The sequence below is a fragment of the Sprattus sprattus genome (assembly GCF_963457725.1).
Source record: "Sprattus sprattus genome assembly, chromosome: 20".
Lineage (NCBI taxonomy): Eukaryota > Metazoa > Chordata > Actinopteri > Clupeiformes > Clupeidae > Sprattus > Sprattus sprattus.
Genome location: NC_137918.1, coordinates 2111667 through 2134306, shown reverse-complemented (window position 1 = coordinate 2134306; position 22640 = coordinate 2111667).

Sequence of the window (22640 nt, the reverse complement as noted above, 5' to 3'; positions counted from 1 at the left end):
AGGTGGTGGGGTGTTCATGGAACCGTATATTGATGTTTTCCGGTTCTAATTGGTTGATACATGGTAATTCTTGTGTGCGCATAGAAATGCTCATATGGGGGACTGATGGAACCGAATATTGCTATTCTACTTTTGTAACAGACATGAACTAAGTGTCGCATTATTTTGTGTCATCTGATTCTGTTACCCATACCCCTGCATGTGTACTCACTGAGACCTGAACCATTAGCATCAGAACCATATGATCTGAACCCCTTCCCCCCAGAAAGCCTCCTTCCTGCTATCAATAACCCCTCCCCCCACAGAGGACCCACACCATAGACATGTATAGGTAGACGCCGCCTCCACTGCTTCAGCCCGTTGCCTCGGCGAAACGTGTCGCCGCCATATTGTTACAGGAGCTCTCTGACGCCAGAGGTCTGTCAAACGTGTCAAACAACCGCAAGTTGCCAGGAGCTGCGGTTTATCTGGATACAAATCACGATAACCTTTTACATTTCGCAACCAATTTCATGGAGTATTCAAGGGTTTGTGCTCTACGTGAAGTGTGTGAAAAAGACTTGCCTCTACATTACTTTGAATCTCGCTAGTTAAATCGCCAGTCATTCATGTGCATGGGTCTATGAGCGCACCTTTCTTGCACAGCTCGTGCACTTTGAAAATACTGAGAAGCTCTATAAACTATCGAAATAGTGCTTCTTTAGTTACTACGTATTGACCATCATTAAGAGAAAGAGCATACATCAAATAGTGAAATACTGGCAGTCAGTGTGTTTTTCATAGTTTAATAGTTCCTTTTCAAGTATGTGCATTAAGAAATGAATGACTGTGCATTAAGAAATTAATGACTCAGTATAATGTGCAATGGAATAACATATATATGATATATATAATATGTGATACAATATAATATAATATATTTTAAGTATAGGTATATATTCATATTCCACAAAATCAGGCTGCACCACATTGCAAAACTGAGCACGCTGCAATTACAGACTGGCAACAGTCGAAAAAAGCTCAGCAAGACGATACTTTTTAAAGGGTTCTAGCCTAGATTAAATTATTATATTATATCATATATTGTGTGAAATTCTATATTGTGTCAATTGCACTGCATAGATCTGAAAATGTTATGAGCATGATTGTATATGTCAAATTGTACAAATGTACAAATATACAGCCGCGGAAAAAATTAAGAGACCACTTCAAAATTATCAGTTTCTCTGGTTTTACTATTTATTGGTATGTTTTAAAGTAAAATGTACATTTTAGTTTTATTCTATAACCTACTGGCAACATTCCTACCAAATTTCAAATAAAAATATTGTCATTTAGATCATTTATTTGCAGAAAAATGACAATTGGTCAAAATAGCAAAAAAGATGCAGTGTCTTCAGATCTCGAATAATGCAAAGAAAACAAGCTCATATTCATTTTTAAACTACACAATACTAATGCTTACACTTAGGAAGAGTTCAGAAATCAATATTGGGTGGAATAACCTTGATTTAAAATCACAACTTTCACTTGTCTTGGCATGCTCTCCACCAGTCTTTCACATTGCCGTTGGGTGACTTTGTGCTACTCCTGGCGCAAGAATTTAAGCAGCTCGGCTTCTTTTCATGGCTTGTGACCATCCATCTTCTTCTTGATCACATTTCAGAGGTTTTTTATGGGATTCAGGTCTCGAAATTGGGCTGGCCATGACAGGGTCCTGATCTGGTGGTACTCCATCCACACCTTTACTGGCCTGGCTGTGTGGCATGGAGCATTGCCCCGCTGGAAAAAACCCTTCTCAGAGTTGGGGAACATTGTCAGAGCAAAAGGAAGCAAGTTTTTCTTCCGGGACAACGTTGTACTTTGCCTGGCTGAGGTTTGTAAAAGACCATAAGGATTGAAAAAGCGGACTGGAGGTTCTTCTAAGTTCGTCTTCTCTGATGAGTCTGATTTCACAGTAGGTGCAAGACTCTCTGGCTTGTAGGCCTCTCCAGGTCTCCGTCTAACCATCAGACGACCATGTGTTGGGCAAAGCTGAAAATTGGACTCATCAGAGAAGACGAACTAGAAGACCCTCCAGTCCGCTTTTTTCAATCCTTATGGTCTTTTACAAACCTCAGCCAGGCAAAGTACAACGTTGTCCCGGAAGAAAAACTTGCTTCCTTTTGCTCTGACAATGTTCCCCAACTCTGAGAAGGGTTTTTTCCAGCAGGGCAATGCTCCATGCCACACAGCCAGGCCAGTAAAGGTGTGGATGGAGTACCACCAGATCAGGACCCTGTCATGGCCAGCCCAATTTCGAGACCTGAATCCCATAAAAAACCTCTGAAATGTGATCAAGAGGAAGATGGATGGTCACAAGCCATGAAAAGAAGCCGAGCTGCTTGAATTCTTGCGCCAGGAGTAGCATAAAGTCACCCAACGGCAATGTGAAAGACTGGTGGAGAGCATGCCAAGACACATGAAAGTTGTGATTTTAAATCAAGGTTATTCCACCAAATATTGATTTCTGAACTCTTCTTAAGTGTAAGCATTAGTATTGTGTAGTTTAAAAATGAATATGAGCTTGTTTTCTTTGCATTATTCGAGATCTGAAGACACTGCATCTTTTTTGCTATTTTGACCAATTGTCATTTTTCTGCAAATAAATGATCTAAAAGACAATATTTTTATTTGAAATTTGGTAGGAATGTTGCCAGTAGGTTATAGAAGAAAACAAAAATGTACATTTTACTTTAACACATACCAATAAATAGTAAAACCAGAGAAACTGATAATTTTGAAGTGGTCTCTTAATTTTTTCCGCGGCTGTATATATATATTATATAATATGAATATATACCTATACTAAACCTAAATATATTACATTATATTATATTGTATCACATATTATATATATCATATGTTATTCCATTGCACATTATACTGAGTCATTATATTATATTGTATTATATATATGCTATGTTATTTATATTACAGTTCAACTATTGAGATGTGTATGTATATATTGAGATGTGTATATTTTTACTGCTTTAGAAATATATAGCTTTTTTTGTAATGTTGATTTGTGAAATAACTGTGTTTTGCCAATTGCACTGTTCAAAGTTTCTTAATGCACATACTTGAAAAGGAACTATTAAACTATGAAAAACACACTGACTGCCAGTTTCTCACTATTTGATGTATGCTCTTTCTCTTAATGATGGTCAATACGTAGTAACTAAAGAAGCACTATTTCGATAGTTTATAGATCTTCTCAGTATTTTCAAAGTGCACGAGCTGTGCAAGAAAGGTGCGCGTTTATCATAGACCCATGCACATGAATGACTGGCGATTTAACTAGCGAGATTCAAAGTAATGTAGAGGCAAATCTTTTTCACACACTTCACGTAGAGCACAAACCCTTGAATACTCCATGAAATTGGTTGCGAAATGTAAAAGGTTATCGTGATTTGTATCCAGATAAACCGCAGCTCCTGGCAACTTGCGGTTGTTTGACACGTTTGACAGACCTCTGACGTCAGAGAGCTCCTGTAACAATATGGCGGCGACGCGTTTCGCCGAGAAGCAGTGGAGGCGGCGTCTACGTATACATGTCTATGACCCACACCCCCACAGGTGAAATCCTATCCCACTGTCTTCCCTTCCTGCCATTACCTATAGGGTGTGGTCTCCCCTCCCCCCCATGTATTCTACCTGCTTTTATGGTATAAATGCAAATACATTCTACAGTCAGGTAGGTAGAAATCCTGACTACGTCTTCCGGATTGTTTTTCAAGTTTGGCGTGCTCATTAGATTCTATCAGGGTTGTAGTACAGATGAGATGGTGAATGATAGGTTGAGTAGACAGCATCTTGAAGAAAAAAAAGGCTAGTGTTGTTGAGATAATATAACCACAAGTGGTCGTTACACAAACCCAGAAAATAGTGAAACCTTTCAGTGATGTGGTCAGACGATAGAATAGTTGCATTTAAGTAGGGCTGAACGATTTGGGAAAATAATCTAATTGCGATTTTTCCCCCAAATATTGCGATTGCGATCCGATATGCGATTTTTAAAAAATGTTATCCTCTTTTTTTCTACAACAAAACGTACTGAATGACACAATGACATGACACAATATTAGATACATTTAGTGTGAAATATTCTTTCCCACATTTTACATTTGTATTTAACTGCTCATTACAGAAACAAATCTGTGGCTTTGCCACTGTGCATTTTAAGTTATTTAAACAAAGTCAGGTATAAACACAAGACATGCACTTTTTAAATTGGCCTTATGCAGTAATTGTACTTCAAGGTTAGGCTTAGGATAAGCAGTTTTACCTTAAAATAACAGCTTTGAAAATGGTGGCGTTACAATGACTTTTAATATGGAGAATTGCCTCTGTGCCATTGCCATACCAGGGTCCGTAGGCAAATGACTGCGTTATGTAGGTGTGCCTGAAGCCGCCTGGTTTTTACTGTCTGCCTAACAAGTAAGTAGCTTTTTTGCCGTCTTGTGTTGCACTTGCTTGATGATTGACTTTGTTAGGACAGTTGTTGACTAACTAGTTGGTCATAGTGTCAAAGTAAGCACATTTCAAGAGATTTCGCTAGTTTGAGCCACTAGCATCTCGTTAGTGATTAGCAAGTGATCCGGTATGCTGCTTTTATCACTGTGTGCAACATTTCCCATCTTAAATCCCGATTAAACCGCAAATGCAATTAATCGTTCAGCCCTACATTTAAGTAACCATTCTATTCTGATTTATACTTGTCCAGGCTCTGTGATAGTCTTCCACACTCAGTTTCTGTTTTGCTATCAAGGCAACTCTTGTTATTAAACTTAGTTTAACATGAAACAGATGAGAGCAGTACTTTGGCAAAGACCAAAGCTCACATGGCAAATCTCCATGGCAAATCACACATCATCAGAAACACCTAGCAGAAGAATCTTTAGCCTCGTAGCACCCTGTGCAGCGTGCAGTGGTTGTTACTCACATGCCATCAGTAATTGCAGCACCAACCAGCTTGTCTTCAGCCACAGCAAAAAGTGCTAGTTGAAGTAAGAGAGCCAAGGAAGCTCATACACACTGTTCACTTTCTTAGCCAACACTAAGAAATGCATGATAAATGAGTGTATTTGAGAGTGTGTGTGTCTGTGTGTGTGTGGATGTGTCTGTGTGTGTGTCTGGGAAGGGTGTGTGGGGGTGCCTTAACTTGAAAATGATAGTGTATTAGTAAGCGGATGTTTCTGTGTTTGTGGTTAAATGACAGAGCTGCGTTTATGGTCAACATGACTTGCACAGTTCAGAGGTGCAGGGTGTGTATGATGCGCCGCTGCTTATGTCAGTAAAGCAGCACGGCGGATTACCATGTGTATTTATAGAGCACACCTGCGGTAGAAAATGTCTAAACATAAGCACAGATGAGAGACACACAGAGACAGGGGAGGGGTTAATCTCACTCGGCCCCTATATCACTATATCACTACTAGGGCCTTATACATGTGCCACTGAGATCAGATCAGTTTATCGTATCGTATTCGCGTGTAGGTGTGAAGATTTTCAAGGGAAACGGCTCTTGTCGTTACCTGTATACATGTGCAAAATGTGAAGCTGTTACATTGCCTCGGGCATGCGCAAAGACCACGGAGATGTGCTCCCACCTGGTTTGTTTACTAACAACATCAACGTGGATCCGCATCGGGCACAGGCAGTGTAGTGGCTTAAAGTTCCCTTCTTTCTATCAGCATATAGTTCTTAATATTTTCTTTGAATAACCACTCTCGGATGGAAAGAAAACGAGTCTACGCGTGGATGTGTTTCAACAACGGTAGAAAACTGTGTTTGCTCCGTCTTTTACTGGACTCATAATTATATGACAGTGGTATTAGTTACAGTTGAGACACCCGAAATAACTTGCATGCGCAGCAATCCTGAGACGTGATTTTTAGTTTGCACATGAATACTAACGTCTTCTTTGATCCCAGGAAATTTGAGCACATAACCCATCTCCCTTACGGAGATATTGGCGAAAGTTGTTTAACCTACTTCATTGTTGGAAATTCTTTATTAGGAACAATCCCTTGAGATGAATCATCTCGTTTTCAAGGGTGTCCTATAAACTACAATATGGACATTTTATTGTACAATTCAGCAAGACAAACAAAACAAAACAAAACAAAACACATGGACATAGCAAACGTCTAATTTTTCAAACGTGTCTAGTTTTTGTGCAGTAGTGAATAGAGTCTCAGTCTACTACACCATACATAGCATATCATGTTTGTAGAAAATGATTAAGGTGCAACAAATGCCAATAAGCATATTTAAATTAAATGATTCACATTGCAAGCAAAATGGTGCAGCTGGAGCACAGGGAGGGACAACGGTGACGCAGTTTGGATGTAGCGACAAACATTTATGTGCTGTAACAAACAGTGTTAACCAGTATGTGAGTAACGTGGCTTTTATTAAAACATAGCGTGTGTAATGTGTAGCTATTTCATTCCGTTTATTAACCTTTCCGGCTGTCTGTATTACTAGCCAGCAGCAGACGTAAAGGAAAGGGAGCATTTTACTCCCTGGCAATCTCTCTACAAACTTCCATATAGACGCGGGATCAGCAGAGGAAAATCTACTTTCCTTTTGGGAGAAACCAGGCCAGTCGTTCCCACGACTACAGCACCTTGCAAAACGAATTATATGCATTCCAGCAACAGGTGCTGCGAGTGAGCGCTCCTTCAGTGCAGCAGGCCGCGTTATAGAAGCCAGGCGCTCTCGCCTGAATCCTGACACTGTAGATGCTATTTTATTCCTGCATAGTGCTAAGACAAATTCTAAATAGAACGAAGGTTAGGCATATCAGCAGAGGTATATTTTGGTTACATTAGGATGGCTACGTTTATAGCTTGCATTTTGGGCGCACCACAATGCCAAGAAGTTTGTCGCGACTGTAATGGCATATTTCATTGTGGGGGTGATTGATAGCTTAAGGCTTACAAGACACGGTGTTTTCCGATGTTTTACTGAGTCCTCTCTGTCTCTATCACACACACACACACACACACACACACACACACACACACACACTTCCTGGGTTATTTTGTTTCGTTAGGCTATTAGTTATATTTTAAAACAGCCAGTCACATTGTAGCCTACCACTCATGGAATAAGGAATTTCAAAGAGATGATGGAGTGAACTTTCTAGCCTCTAACTTTCTAGCCTCCTGTCACCGTCTCCCCCCAGTCACGCACGGCCTCCCCCATGACACATCGGCCTGATTTGACACGCCCTTTTCTAAGCCGAACGATCGTGGTAAACCACCTCTCTCGAAAGCTTCAGACGATCGGCGGAAAAACTAACGGTTTACATCTAGACCCCTTATACATGAGGCAATTGTAACACGTTCGCGAGTTTCTATCGTGGTAGACGCGATGTAACAGCTTTACATTGACGCATGTATAAGGGTCACTACATTAGCAAGAGGATAGCTAAACGGTATGGGTCTTTGGGTAGGTTTTTTAGCATTGACACGTAATAAAAAAAAGGAGTTCAAGAATTGCTAGTGCAAATTAGGTTTTCTGTAAGTGTGTGTGTGTGTGTGTGTGGGTGTGTTTACATGCGTGCATCTAGGCATGTAGTGTGTGCCTGTGTGCAGGGATTAAAATTAACGTCGTCCCGTCGTCCCGGGGCCGTATTAAATTGTCATTGGGACGATCAACAATTTAATTTGGGACGACGTCGGGAGGACAAGAATTTCAGCCCGTTTTTTATTGCACTTGCAACTCATTTAAACGGAAAAGAAACGCAATTTCAATGTCCTTGAATGAAGACATTAGACACTGACAATAAATCTGACTTGACTTGAAATGGACTCGCGCCTCACGTTTGTGTTCTATTAGTGACAACAGTGGCGGTCCGTGCATTTCACGACTAGGCATTCAGCGATGTCCTACACGATGTTAAACTGAGTGAATCCACCTCTTAATACCATCATTATGACGCCATGGCTCTCGAACTATATATTTATACAGAAAGGCAGTATAAGTGAGCATTGCATCACCTTAACATAGTCGAGTACAACAGACTTAATTCATATTTCCGGAGCATTTCAAATCAATACACCCGTATTAACAATACATTAAGAGTAGTAAACTCTCAGTTATATGATCGCTTGGATATTACTGTCACAACTTAAAAATAAATGGCGATTTTCAGGGATTAGTCTACAAAGTTTTATTCAGTCCACCGAAAGTAGCCTATGTGAGCTTTAACAAGTTTGTCCACTAAACATCGCATTGTCCCACCTGCAAAGCAGTTTCATTAACTCCCTTCCTCACGATATCCAGTTTTTCTTGAAAGTTCCGTCTTGAAAATGGCGTTGTAATTGTATCAAAAACTGGAATTATCAAGTTGGTGTAAACTAGTTTATTTGAGTTGGTTAATGTAATTATATTTAGTCTTACCAATTGAAACTAGCATAATAAGCATTGCAACCGATGTACGTCGTTTTCACATTAGCCAACTAAACTGAGCACTGAAGCACTGCACCGGTCTGCCTCAGTATCCAATCAAAGGTTTACGTGTCACGTTCAATTCTGAAGGCCTCAGGGAAGATTTCTATTAGCCTGGTAACACATGATAGCTGAAATATGATTGGATGAAAGCTCTAACATAAATAAACAACGCTGAAAGCTATGAAATCAAGAGAATGGACTATGGGGAATAATTGAATACATATTTATGAAAAGAAAATATTAAAATTAAATTAAATTAAAAAGGAAGTTCCTTCCTGAGTGGAAAAAGACATATTCTTGTATTAAATGGGATGCAGGAATAGGAATGTCATCTCAGTTTTAAGAAATGACCCAAACCAATTGAGAGAGTTTTAATAAACAGTTTTGGATTTTAAATCTATTGCCAGCAGCAGTTTTTATTCTTGTATAATCTTAATGGAATTCATTGTTTGAATTAATTTGCACCGAATTTAGTTTTTTTTCCCCATAAAATTCGGGACGGTTCCGGGACGTTTCGGGACGGTTGAAAATGATTTTCGGGACGGTTCCGGGACGGCGGTGAAAAAAGTTAATTTTAATCCCTGCCTGTGTGTATGCATGTGTGTGTGTGTGTGTGTGTGTGTGTGTGTGTGTGCGCGCGCGCATGTGTGTTTGGAGGTGGGAGTTGTTGTGGGTGTGTTTACATGAGTGCAAGTAGGGATGTAGTGTCTGTGCATGCATGTGTGTGTGTGTGTGTGTGTGTGTGTGATAATGTGTGCGTGTGTGTGTGATCATGTTTGCGTGTGTGTGTGTGTGATCGTGAGTGGGATACAGACAGAACAATTCCAGTGAAGTGAGCATGAGAAACCTCTCACAGATGTTGATCATGTTCACGCCTCATATGGTGAGTGACACCCAAGCCCTCCTAAACCCACACGCCCATTCTGTAAGTGTGTATGTGTGTGTGATCCTGTGTGATCATGTGTGTGTGTGTGTGGGGGGGGGGGGGGTGTGATCACGTGTGTGTGATCATGAGTTGAGAGAGACCCAAACCCTCCTAAACACACCCCAAGCCCTTTGCTGGCTCCTGGCCTCGTTTTCATACCATGAAGTTCCCTGGCCTGGAGAACAACAGAGCTCTTTCAGAAGCCCTGAGAGAGCCCAGTCCACAAACCACAACGCAGGCACTCTGAGGGGAGGCAAGAAACACAACACAAAACTCTCCAAAACAATGGCTGCTGTTCCATCTGAAACCTAAAGCAATCAGTCAGCAACACACAATGGGATGCAACACAACAATGGACTTTGGAAAGCCCTGAGGCACTACTACTTTGTGGTGACTTTGTTTAACGGCACAGATGCAACTCACAACACAACACAACTAGAAATACTCCACACAATACTGAACTCTCTAGACTTTATCACATCGTTAACACAAACACACTCATTTGGGAAAACCCACACAATACTACAACAGCACTGAATTCTGTTAGGTCTCAAACACAAACATGCAGTCGGAAACACACACACAAAGCATGCACCAAATGAGCATCGATTCTCAACACTACCCAACAATACGCTCCGCTCAGGCCTGATGGCAAGAACAACAAAGGCAGAGAAGCAGCGCCAATGCTTTAGTGCACTCCTCAAACACACACGCCCATTCTGTGTGTGTGTGTGTGTGTGTGTGTTCATGTGTGTGTGTGTGTGTGTGTGTGTGTGATTGTGTGTGTGTGTTTGTGTGATAATGTGTGTGTGTGTGTGTGTGTTTGTGTGATCATATGTGTGTGTGTGTGTGTGAGTGTGAGTGTGAGTGTGAGTGTGAGTGTGAGTGTGTGTTTGTTTGTGTGTGTGTGTTGGTATCAGCCGATGCTCCAGTGCACTCCTCAAACACAGCCTGATCATAATGAGCCGACGGCAGAGCCAGCGAGAGACTGCGTGAGAGACCTGTTTACACAAGGAAAGGTGGTAGACAGTGTGCGAGATGAGTTTAACATATGGTTCGACAAAAGAGTTATATCGGGGTCTTAAGGCGCCCGAGGCAACATTGAAGGCTTGAGACTCGAAAAATAAACGTTCAATTTCTAGTCTTTTTTACACGTCGTTGTGTGGTGAGGACTGATACAAAGTCGCGCTGCCAGCGCCGCCGGTGGGGAGAGGCCATTTTTTTTTTTTAATCTTTATTTATTGGTGGCACCAATAAATAAAGGGCTACGCTCTCGCGGCTAGTTTTAGCGCTCTTTTTAACGCCCAAAGTATCAACTAATGATGCAAATGTGCTAATATGGTGAAGTAAATGTCAATATCATAAAGATTGTCTTATCCAGAATATTTCCATTTTGATGCCCTAATGTTGCTTTGGGCGCCTTTAATGTGTGGAGGTCTGTTCGTATTTTGACTTGTTATTAGGTGGGTGCAAGTCCCTGCGCTATTCAGGGCCTTGGTTATTCGGTTCCCCTACACAGACAACTCTGATGCCCAGGTGTGTGGGGGTCATGGCCAAAGGATGGGCTCATCGCTGTTTACGCAAACTCACACTAACCTTCAAACTGACAAATGCAGAAACGCACATAGATGCACGCGCCCACAGAAAAACATTTTTAGGACAGATTCAGAAACCGACTCACTTCTCTGTTCATCAGCAAGCTTAGTCTGGGTTTGAATAGTCCACTAACACCAGACAATAGATTCCCATGACCAGTCAGAATAATGACAAGTTATCTAAATAAGTATCCAATCTGTAGGTATATAACCCATAATACCAAACCAATTCAAATCTGGTCAACATTCCGCAACTTAATTCATTCCACATCTATCACTTTTGAACACTTTTGTACTTTTGAATATTCTATCTTTCTTGTTTCATTTTTGTTGCATCTGCTGGACAGTGAAGTCCACAGTTTCGGTGGAATGTGGAGGAATTTAGGGTCCTCGGGAAGGGGAGGGGAGGGGTTCTAATCCACATGAATGTCTGTGTGTGTGTGTGTGTGTGTGTGTGTGTGTGTGTGTGTGTGTGTGTGTGTTTATATACGTGCGTGTATGTGCATGTTGCCGTATCACTTGCCTGTTCCTAGAAAAACTCCAACTTTACTGCGAAAGGGGTTTTGTCGTAACACTGATTAAATGCTGAGATAGTTCCACTGATTGACATAGATTCATAGCCAGTCTTCCCTATGTCGAATCGAAACACTGACTCTGCTGTAACTCTACTCTATGATAGCAAACACAGCCGTTTATTCCAGCATCAGTGTATGGGAGTTGGTTTCCTTCATTTGGATGAGGACATAGCATCATGAATGCGCGGAGATCTCGCGTACGTGGTTTAAGAATGTTTTAACGTACACAGCTAATCAGCTCAAAATCAGTTACCAGCCGTAATTCTTTGGCAGCATAGGATTCCTTCCAGGCTTGGTTGTACATTGTCGTGATAGGATTATGGAAAGAGAAGATTGACCACGCAAAGACTAAGATAACGAAGGGGCATAACATGCCGATAAAGTGGTTCAAACTGTAAAAACTGAGTTGTTAAGGTGTAGATTTCCAAAAACTTACCTCGTGCTATGGTCTCTTGCAGTAAGCATAACCTGTATTTTCGCCACTTGCGGTTCCTACTTCGCTTTACGTGAATCCCGTGAGTCCGTCAATAACGTTTCACTTCAATTGAGCAGTGTTACTTCATGCCTGCTATTACGGACCTCCTCCTTTGCCTCAAACGCTGAGGTGTTGGAGTTTTTTTGCAGGAGGTGACGACCGTTCAGGTAGCCAGTTTAACAATTTTGGTCAAGAGTATTTACGGAATGTAGGCATACAAGTATATTGACCAAAGAGCAGTTTACTACGCACTTATCAATGCGCGTAAAGAAGGAATATAGGTAGCCTGTAGACTAATATTCACTTGTTTTTAAATCGATGATGCCAGCGCTCATATGCCTAATAGAAAGCTAGGCTCCAATAAACCTTACACCAAGTCGTTTGCTTATGCATGCTATTCTACCAAGTCCATACAAAGCAATTCTACATTGAACTTTATTTCTCTGGTCAGAGAGTGCCACCTGGCAGTAAAGGGGAGAATTATCCGTGGAATGGGGCGTGAGCGATGAAGCGTAACTGAGAGCGTGTGTCAACTCAAATCTCAGCGCGCGACCAGGCTTTTCGCCTTCAGCAGGTAGGTTATTGTCTGTCAAGGCCATCGTGTTGTTACAACAACAATGTGTGTTACAACTACAATACAACCGGTCAGTCTTTCATGCCTATATAACGAAGCCGACAGCGAACAAATGGCTCCTGTATCCAATAAACGGAAAATCCGAAGGGCTGTCCCTTGCCTGTAGGCTACTGTCATCTCACAGTTCTCGTGACAGAGCGAAGTGCGCACTCAGATATAGCGCAGACTCAACACTAGATGTACACTGATGATAAAGCCTACCTTGGTGTAATAACAAAGGCTGTTCCATGTCGTATTAAACAGACAGTTGGCAGTTTAAGCCCACTGACCAAAACGTCGTCTTCGTAACCTTCCAGTATACAAATTAAATGAACCCTTTTTCTAAAAAAAAAATGGTTGTGTAGCCATTACATTTGGCAGTCTACCGCAGCAAAAGCTCACCCGAAGTCGTGACTGTTGTCCAGTATACCATCCATTATATGCCAGTTCGTGTTAGTCCGTTTCTGATACCAGACGTCTCGGGTCCATTCGTCCTTTGGCGAGAAGACGCACTTCTTACTCGCGCAGGTTCCCAGAGATCCCAGACTGTGACCACAGTGTGACGTGCTGTGTTGCATTGATTCTGTGATTGATGATTACAGGCGAAAGTTTATAAATCGAACAACTTTATAAGAAATAAAAATAGTTATTTTTACCTCCATGCTAGACTTAAAAGGTGCGTATCTATTTCACCCTGCAGAGAAAGAAAGAAAACTATTTTCTGCACAACACAGAGTTCATAATTGCTCTAACTAACACAGACGATTTTTTTTACAGTAGTTAAAACCATGTTGAGTGGCATCCTGGCACTGCATCCCCCCTTCCATCTCCTTAAAGGCACCCATTCCAACTTTATAGGCTTGAGACTCGAAAAATAAACATTCAATTTCTAGTCTTTTTTACACGTAGTAAGTTTCAATAACTCCATACCATTACATATCGATATTCAAGGAACAAAGATGAGATGTCATTGTGTGGTGAGAACTGATAGGAAATCGTAAACAACAACAATCGCTGGTGGGGAGAGGCAATTTTCCATTGACTGAAATCCTGCTTTATTTATTGGTGGCACCAATAAATAAAGATTTGGGGGGAAAATGGCGGCGATTGTTGTTGTTCACACAACGACGTCTCATCTTTGCTCCTTGAATGTCGATATGTAATGGTATGGAGTTATTGGTACTTACTACGTGTAAAAAAGACTAGAAATTGAATGTTTATTTTTAAGCCTCGAAAGTTGCACTGGGTGCCTTTAAGTGACCCATATTATGTAGGCACTCTGTTTCCTCTCAATCAATTAATATGTTTTTGCCCCATCTAGCGGATCGTCTGTGAACGTCCGTAATGACTGACACTGTTTTCCTGTGGATGGCCTACACACACAGCGTAAAAACATTAAAGGAAGCTGCCACACGTCTCGAGTTTGCTCTTAAGTGAGGTGGATACATATCAATCTGTACATCCCCACAGCTGCTTGAATTTTTGCGCCAGGAGTAGCATAAAGTCAAGTCAAGTTTATTTGTATAGCACATTTCATATGGCATATATAGACACAATGTGCTTTGGATAGAATTAACTAAAATAAACAAACACACTTAACAAGTCTAAAAACAAACAAAACATACTGGAGAGAGTCATAAAATAATCTTAAACAACCAAACACACATAGCAAAAATAAAGAACAAAACAAAAAGTGTGAAAGAAAAATAAATACAGTTAAAAGTAATAATGCAATGTAGTGTTTTAAAAGCGAAAACCTGTACTCATGAATTAAAAGCTAAAGAAAACAAAAGTGTTTTAAGCTTCTTTTTAAAAGAGGGCATTGATGGTGACAACCTCAATTCCAGCGGTAGGCTATTCCATAAAATTGGGGCACAGTAGCTAAAAGCACCATGTGCTACATTAGTATTAATTCTGGGGGTTGTGAGGAGATATTTACAGGAGGACCTTAAATTACGGTTTGGATCATACAATGAAATCATATCTGAAATATAGGGTGAGGCGAGGCCGTTTAATGATTTAAAAACGAGAAGGAGTATCTTGAACTCAATTCTTTGTTTTACTGGGAGCCAGTGAAGTAACTTAAGAATAGGGGTGATATGATTAAATTTAGATGATCTGGTGAGAATCCTAGCAGCTGTATTTTGAATGAGTTGGAGTTTGTTTAATGTCTGTTTTGTTAGACCAGCATAGAGTGCGTTGCAGTAGTCTAAACGGCTGGAGATGAATGCGTGTAGTAGTTTTTCAGAGGCCACGGATTTTGGAAATATTTCTGAGGTGGTAAAAGGCTGTCTTTGTGAAGTTAGATGTGTGCTTTTTAAAATTGAGATCAGCATCAAGAGTCACTCCGAGGTTTTTAACATCCTCACATGGTTTAACCAAGAGGGAGGTCAGAATTGGGTGAAAATGCTGTCTCAGAGCCTTAGAGCCTACAACCAGAATCTCTGTCTTGTCATCATTTAACATTAAACATTTTTGGGCCATCCAGTTTTTAATGTTGGTGATACAGCAAGTGAGGTCATTCACAGGACTGGGGTCGTCAGAGGAGACAGATATATAAAGTTGGGTATCATCAGCATATGAATGGTAGGAAATGTTGTGTTGACGAATGATAGACCCAAGTGGTAACATGTACAAGTTAAAAAGCAAAGGATCAAGAATTGACCCCTGAGGTAATCCATATAAGATGGGCAGTACATCAGAGGAGAGGCTGTTGATAGAAACAGAAAAGGATCTCCCGGTTAAATAGGATGAGATCCAATCAAGAGCGGTACCCTGAAGACCAACTGAATGCTGAAGGCGTTGAAGAAGTATGGCATGATCGACTGTGTCGAATGCAGCACTTAGATCAAGCAGGACAAGAATTGACATTTTGTGATTGTCAGCAGCAATTTTAAGGTCGTTCACAACTCTGACTAGAGCAGTTTCTGTGCTGTGATTTACACGGAAACCAGATTGAAAGGCATCAAATATGGAGTTTTCGGATAAGTAGGAGCAAATTTGATTATAAACAACCTTCTCTAGGATTTTGCCAAGGAAAGGCAAGTTAGAGATGGGCCTGTAACTCTTACAAGCCAAAGGGTCAAGATTAGGTTTTTTAAGTCGTGGTGTAACAATGGCCTATTTGAGGGAGGCAGGGAAAATTCCGGATAGTAGGGAGGTATTAACAATTTCAAGTATGTCAGCAGCCAAGTAGCTGAAGACTTGTTTGAGTAGCTTTGTAGGTACAGGGTCGAGGGAGCAAGTAGCTGAACCTAATTTACTGACTACTTCTCCCAGCTCACTCAGATTGATTGGAGTGAACTGGGGGAGAGTTACCGTACTACCAGGTAGAGGTTGGCTAAGAGGTTGAAGATTAAGGCCATTTATGAAGGATGATGTGATCCTAATAGTTGCGATTTTTTCACTAAAAAAAAGAAGCAAACTGATTGCACTTTTCTTCAGTGTGGAGCTCAGAGGGTATAAAACATGGAGGATTTATGAGTCTGTCAATGGTGTTAAAAAGTATTTTAGAGTTATTAGAACTATCATCTATAATCTGGGCGAAATACTGCCGCCGAGCTTTTTTAATTTCGCGATTGTATAAAAGCAGATGACTCTTGTAGTTCATAAGGTCAACCTGTGATTTTGTCTTCTGCATTTCCGTTCATATCTGCGCCAGGTTCTTTTGGAAGTGTTTATACTCTTAGAAGTCCTCCAGGGTGACTTCTGTTTTTTTTTAGATAGACTTGAGTTGTAATGGTGTAATGGTATCCATAATTTGTTTAACAGAAACATTAAAACACTTGACTAATTCATCACAGTCTGAGGAAATACAAGAGAAATTCAGAGTTGGGTTTGCAACAGAGACCTGACTCGGGTCGTAATGTGACCCAGCAGCACTCATATAAGCAGTAATAAAATCCTTCGGAGTGTCTGCCCCAATGTTGCGCCTAAAATAGTTTTTTTGCCAGATGTAAGTTTAGTAGGCCAGGCCACATTGAAGAAGATACAAAGATGATCAGAGATCCCAGCATCTAAGGTACCAGTTATGTTTTGTTTATCCATTTACCCCTAGACACATCTTGCATTACACTTTACTTTTATACACTATGCTGATCTTTTATACTATTTATGTCAATAAATATTTAAAACGTAACGCTACGGTGTGGTCTCCTTTATGTTAGGGCTGCTTTGAGCCAAGCGGCCTTAACATTTGGGGTCTTGTCCGGTCTTTTGCGTGGGTATCGTGAAAATATTTCGGGTTTTCTATGATTTCGCGATAGTGTTGAAATGGCAGCGCTTCTATTGTGCTATTGAAGCAAATGTCGGCTGCTATTTTTGGTGAGTATCAGCTGTGATTTACACAGTTGTGCTTTATTGGGGAAATCCCCTGTAGCGTTTCTTGATTGGCTAGTTTGAATGCGACGTACGGAGGGAGTCCCATTCATTCATGGTTTTGGGCCTGCGAGTAACATTTGGAGCACAAGTCTGTTTGTTCGATTTAGGCTATTTGGTCGTTCCTGTTGAACAAAGAGAAATATTAGCGAGTTGGATTAACCTGGAGCAACGTGAACACCATGCCTTAGGTAAGACCGCTCAAAAGTTTTATTTTGTTTCCAAACTTATTTGTTGTGTTTGCGTGTCGAACGGGGGGGAGCTGTCAGTAGCTCAATCGCGGGGGCACGTGAAGAAGCAGGTTGTGGAAATAGGATTTTCTTTTGGGGAAATAGATGCAGGGCTGTATGGAGGATTATTGGGGCCAAAACTAAATAAATAAATAATTGAATGGTTAAATACTTGGATAAATACAAAATGAATAAAATGAGATACTAAATACAGCCGTGGAAAAAATTAAGAGACCACTTCAAAATTATCAGTTTCTCTGGTTTTACTATTTATTGGTATGTGTTAAAGTAAAATGTACATTTTCGTTTTATTCTATAACCTACTGGCAACATTCCTACCAAATTTCAAATACAAATATTGTCATTTAGATAATTTATTTGCAGAAAAATGACAATTGGTCAAAATAGCAAAAAAGATGCAGTGTCTTCAGATCTCGTATAATGCAAAGAAAACAAGCTCATATTCATTTTTAAACTACACAATACTAATGCTTTAACTTAGGAAGAGTTCAGAAATCAATATTTGGTGGAATAACCTTGATTAAAAATCACAACTTTCATATGTCTTGGCATGCTCTCCACCAGTCTTTCACATTGCCGTTGGGTGACTTTATGCTACTCCTGGCGCAAGAATTCAAGCAGCTCGGCTTCTTTTCATGGCTTGTGACCATCCATCTTCCTCTTGATCACATTTCAGAGGTTTTTTATGGGATTCAGATCTCGAAATTGGGCTGGCCATGACAGGGTCCAGGGGCCGTATTCACAAAGCCTTTTATCTTACCACTAGGAGTGCTCCTAACTCGCGCTAAAACCTTTTACGTAGGAGTAATTTCTTAAAAGTGATTCACAACGGCTCTGAGACCTACTCATACTAAGGATAATACCAACTCCTAAGCTTAAGATAAAAACTCCGTTGCTATGGATGACGTCGCTTCTCATGCATGAGTTTAGAAGGGGTGAGGACGGTGATTGGTTGTTGACAGGCTCTCTCATTAAAAACTCAGTCCTAACATCCCCCTAATGATCCCACTAAATAAACAGAAAATAAGAGAATAACCTAGGCTTCAAATGAAGTCATATTAAATAGTTATGGATAGTGCACTTAGCAGAATGCACACGCATGATGACAAGTTTGTGCATCCAACGAGAATGACGCTTTGCACGTTAAGAGAAAGAGCCGAAAAAAACACGGAAATTGCATGAAATCAAATAAGTAATAATTAAAGCACCCTGCAAACTATGCGTGAGGCATGGGAGGACTTATGTGTTAACATAAATGCTTCATTCCCTGCCGTGTGTCGCTCTGTCGATGACTGCGAGAAGCGGTGGTATGCGCTCCAGTCACAATGTAGGATGGAGATTGCGGAGTGGACTTTATAAGAGCCGTCGCAGCTACAGGTATTGTGTCACCAAAATAGGCCTCATGCGTAGGTATACTTGCATGTTGTAGTTCAACTGTGCTCCCGGTTGTGGATTGAGGAAGGGTGTCAAAAGCCATGTCTTGCATGGATGGCCACTGTCAGCCAACAAGTGGCATCCAGCAGGTACACGGTGCCGCTCAAAAAGCTGGCGCAGACCGCGCTCTCCATTAAAATGCGCGTATCGTGAGTAGATCCAGGCCACTTCGCAACAATATCCATGATTGTGAAATTTGGATCAAACACTATCTGTGTATTAATTGAATGTACCTTTTTGCGGTTTACAAAGACGTCCTCATCTCTGGATGGAGCAATTATTTTAATGTGTGTTCCATCGATGGCACCCACGACACCGGGCATTCCTGCAAACGCCATGAAATTGACCTTGATCCTTTGAAGTAGGCGATTGTCCAAAGGGAACCGGATAAACTGTTGTAGTACAATGTGTGGTCTACAGAGTGCGGTGATTGTTTGATGAATGAATCGGCTTACTTATGATTGCGATATTCTGAAGTCGTCTGCGTTGCAAAGTTGCATTTTCCCCGTAGCCAAAAATCTTAATGCTGTCAAACATTTAACTTCCGGACTGATTGGGTTGTTTCAGATAGTTGGAGACGTGATTGCATCCCGCACTAATTCTAGTAAAATGTTGATGCCTTCACGGTTTAAACGATATCTTCTCAACAATTCAGAGTCGTTCATTGTCTCCAACACGTTACGTCTGGCTTCAGCCATTTTAAGACTTTTTGTGAATAGGTCTTAGTGACTTAGGAGTCCTCATGAGGAGTTTTAAGCTGTCCTAGACTTAGGTGCTACTTTTAGGGATAAAATATTTTGTGAATTGCTCTTAGTAAAAAAAAATAGGAGTCCTAAATTTAAGACTGACACGCCCATTATTTTTAGGAGTTTCTCCTAAATTCGCCACTTATGAGCTACTTTTAGCCCTAAGATTCTTTGTGAATACGGCCCCTGATCTGGTGGTACTCCATCCACACCTTTACAGGCCTGGCTGTGTGGCATGGAGCATTGCCCTGCTGGAAAAAACACTTCTCAGGGTTGGGGAACATTGTCAGAGCAAAAGGAAGCAAGTTTTTCTTCCGGGACAACGTTGTACTTTGCCTGGCTGAGGTTTGTAAAAGACCATAAGGATTGAACCAAAGCGGACTGGAGGGTCTTCTAGTTCGTCTTCTCTGATGAGTCCAATTTCAGCTTTGCCCAACACATGGTCGTCTGATGGTTAGATGGAGACCTGGAGAGGCCTACAAGCCACAGAGTCTTGCACCTACTGTGAAATTGGACTCATCAGAGAAGACGAACTGGAGACACTGCATCTTTTTTGCTATTTTGACCAATTGTCACTTTTCTGCAAATAAATGATCTAAATGACAATGGGCCTCATTCTCGACAGCAGTTGGGAAGACTTTCCGAAGGATTTCAGAAGGAACTCCACTTCGGAAACATTTATGAAAACATTTGCATTCTCGTTATTTTTTTTTTCTGTGCTTTCTTCTGAACTTCAGACAACTTTCAGAACTCGAAATAGCAGTCGTAACTCTACCGGAATCTTCTCAAATGGGATTCCACGGGCCATCTTGTGGTTATTTGAGGAATCGCGTTGAGGAATGACATTTGAAAAAACTCCGTATTACAGTAAAAGGGTTAACGGTTGAATTTGTGAGAACCCGTTGGTGATTGCGTTCACGTCAGCTCTACAGACATCCTCGGATTAAAATAATTATGATAATAGTAAATACGAGAATATTTAACAATTAACAATTACTTTTCACATTTATAGTCATAATTATACGAGGTAGTGTTTATTGTTACACTAGGTCTATATGGCTCGTAGCTTGACTGTTCTCTCCCTTGTACGTCACTTTGGACAAAGGCCGCGTCTGCTAAGAGACTGATTGTGAATGACATGAACACTGCAAATGTAAGTGAATAAATACATAAACACTAAGCTCAATCTCTAAGAACTAAAACATGAAATTATTGCAATTTATACTACTACTGGTGACCAGTCTTCACCCCTATGGTGACCATCCATCTTCCTCTTGATCACATTTCAGAGGTTTTTTATGGGATTCAGGTCTCGAAATTGGGCTGGCCATGACAGGGTCCTGATCTGGTGGTACTCCATCCACACCTTTACTGGCCTGGCTGTGTGGCATGGAGCATTGCCCTGCTGGAAAAAACACTTCTCAGGGTTGGGGAACATTGTCAGAGCAAAAGGAAGCAAGTTTTTCTTCCGGGACAACGTTGTACTTTGCCTGGCTGAGGTTTGTAAAAGACCATAAGGATTGAACCAAAGCGGACTGGAGGGTCTTCTAGTTCGTCTTCTCTGATGAGTCCAATTTCAGCTTTGCCCAACACATGGTCGTCTGATGGTTAGACGGAGACCTGGAGAGGCCTACAAGCCACAGAGTCTTGCACCTACTGTGAAATTGGACTCATCAGAGAAGACGAACTGGAGACACTGCATCTTTTTTGCTATTTTGACCAATTGTCACTTTTCTGCAAATAAATGATCTAAATGACAATGGGCCTCATTCTCGACAGCAGTTGGGAAGACTTTCCGAAGGATTTCAGAAGGAACTCCACTTCGGAAACATTTATGAAAACATTTGCATTCTCGTTATTTTTTTTTTCTGTGCTTTCTTCTGAACTTCAGACAACTTTCAGAACTCGAAATAGCAGTCGTAACTCTACCGGAATCTTCTCAAATGGGATTCCACGGGCCATCTTGTGGTTATTTGAGGAATCGCGTTGAGGAATGACATTTGAAAAAACTCCGTATTACAGTAAAAGGGTTAACGGTTGAATTTGTGAGAACCCGTTGGTGATTGCGTTCACGTCAGCTCTACAGACATCCTCGGATTAAAATAATTATGATAATAGTAAATACGAGAATATTTAACAATTAACAATTACTTTTCACATTTATAGTCATAATTATACGAGGTAGTGTTTATTGTTACACTAGGTCTATATGGCTCGTAGCTTGACTGTTCTCTCCCTTGTACGTCACTTTGGACAAAGGCCGCGTCTGCTAAGAGACTGATTGTGAATGACATGAACACTGTAAATGTAAGTGAATAAATACATAAACACTAAGCTCAATCTCTAAGATCTAAAACATGAAATTATTGCAATTTATACTACTACTGGTGACCAGTCTTCACCCCTATGGTGGCCATTTCGAACGACAGGACAGACTATAATTTATACTCCTACTTGGGACCGGTCTTCACACCTATGGTGACTATTTTTTCGATAAAAAAAAAAAAAAGTGACTACTTAAATGTGTTTTACGGACTTCGGACGTTCAACGTTAAACAATATCTCCACCTTATTAATGAACACCTGTTACGAGGTGGATTGCGACAGCACACGTTTCTAAAATTGCGTCTCCTAATAAGGAGCTGGCAGGGCGTGTATGTATGCAAATCCACTTTCACGAGAACGCGCATCAATCTAAGAACCTAATCGGAAGGAACCCAGCTGAGAAGACTTCGGCTCCTTATGAACACATTTTCAAGCGTGCGGGAATGCAGCGGAAGCGTTTCTCTTACGTTGTTTTTGCGAAGTCGTGTAAGAAACATTTCTGAAGAATTACAGAAAAAGGTCGAGAATGAGGCCCAATATTTTTATTTGAAATTTGGTAGGAATGTTGCCAGTAGGTTATAGAATAAAACAAAAATGTACATTTTACTTTAACACATACCAATAAATAGTAAAACCAGAGAAACTGATCATTTTGAAGTGGTCTCTTAATTTTTTCCGCGGCTGTATATAAATGTTACATGTACTCGTGTGTGTATATACAGTATATATATTTACGTTTTCATGTGTTCACATTTATTTATTTATACCTACATTTATTTATTAATACTTACATATATTTATTTATACTTACATTTATCC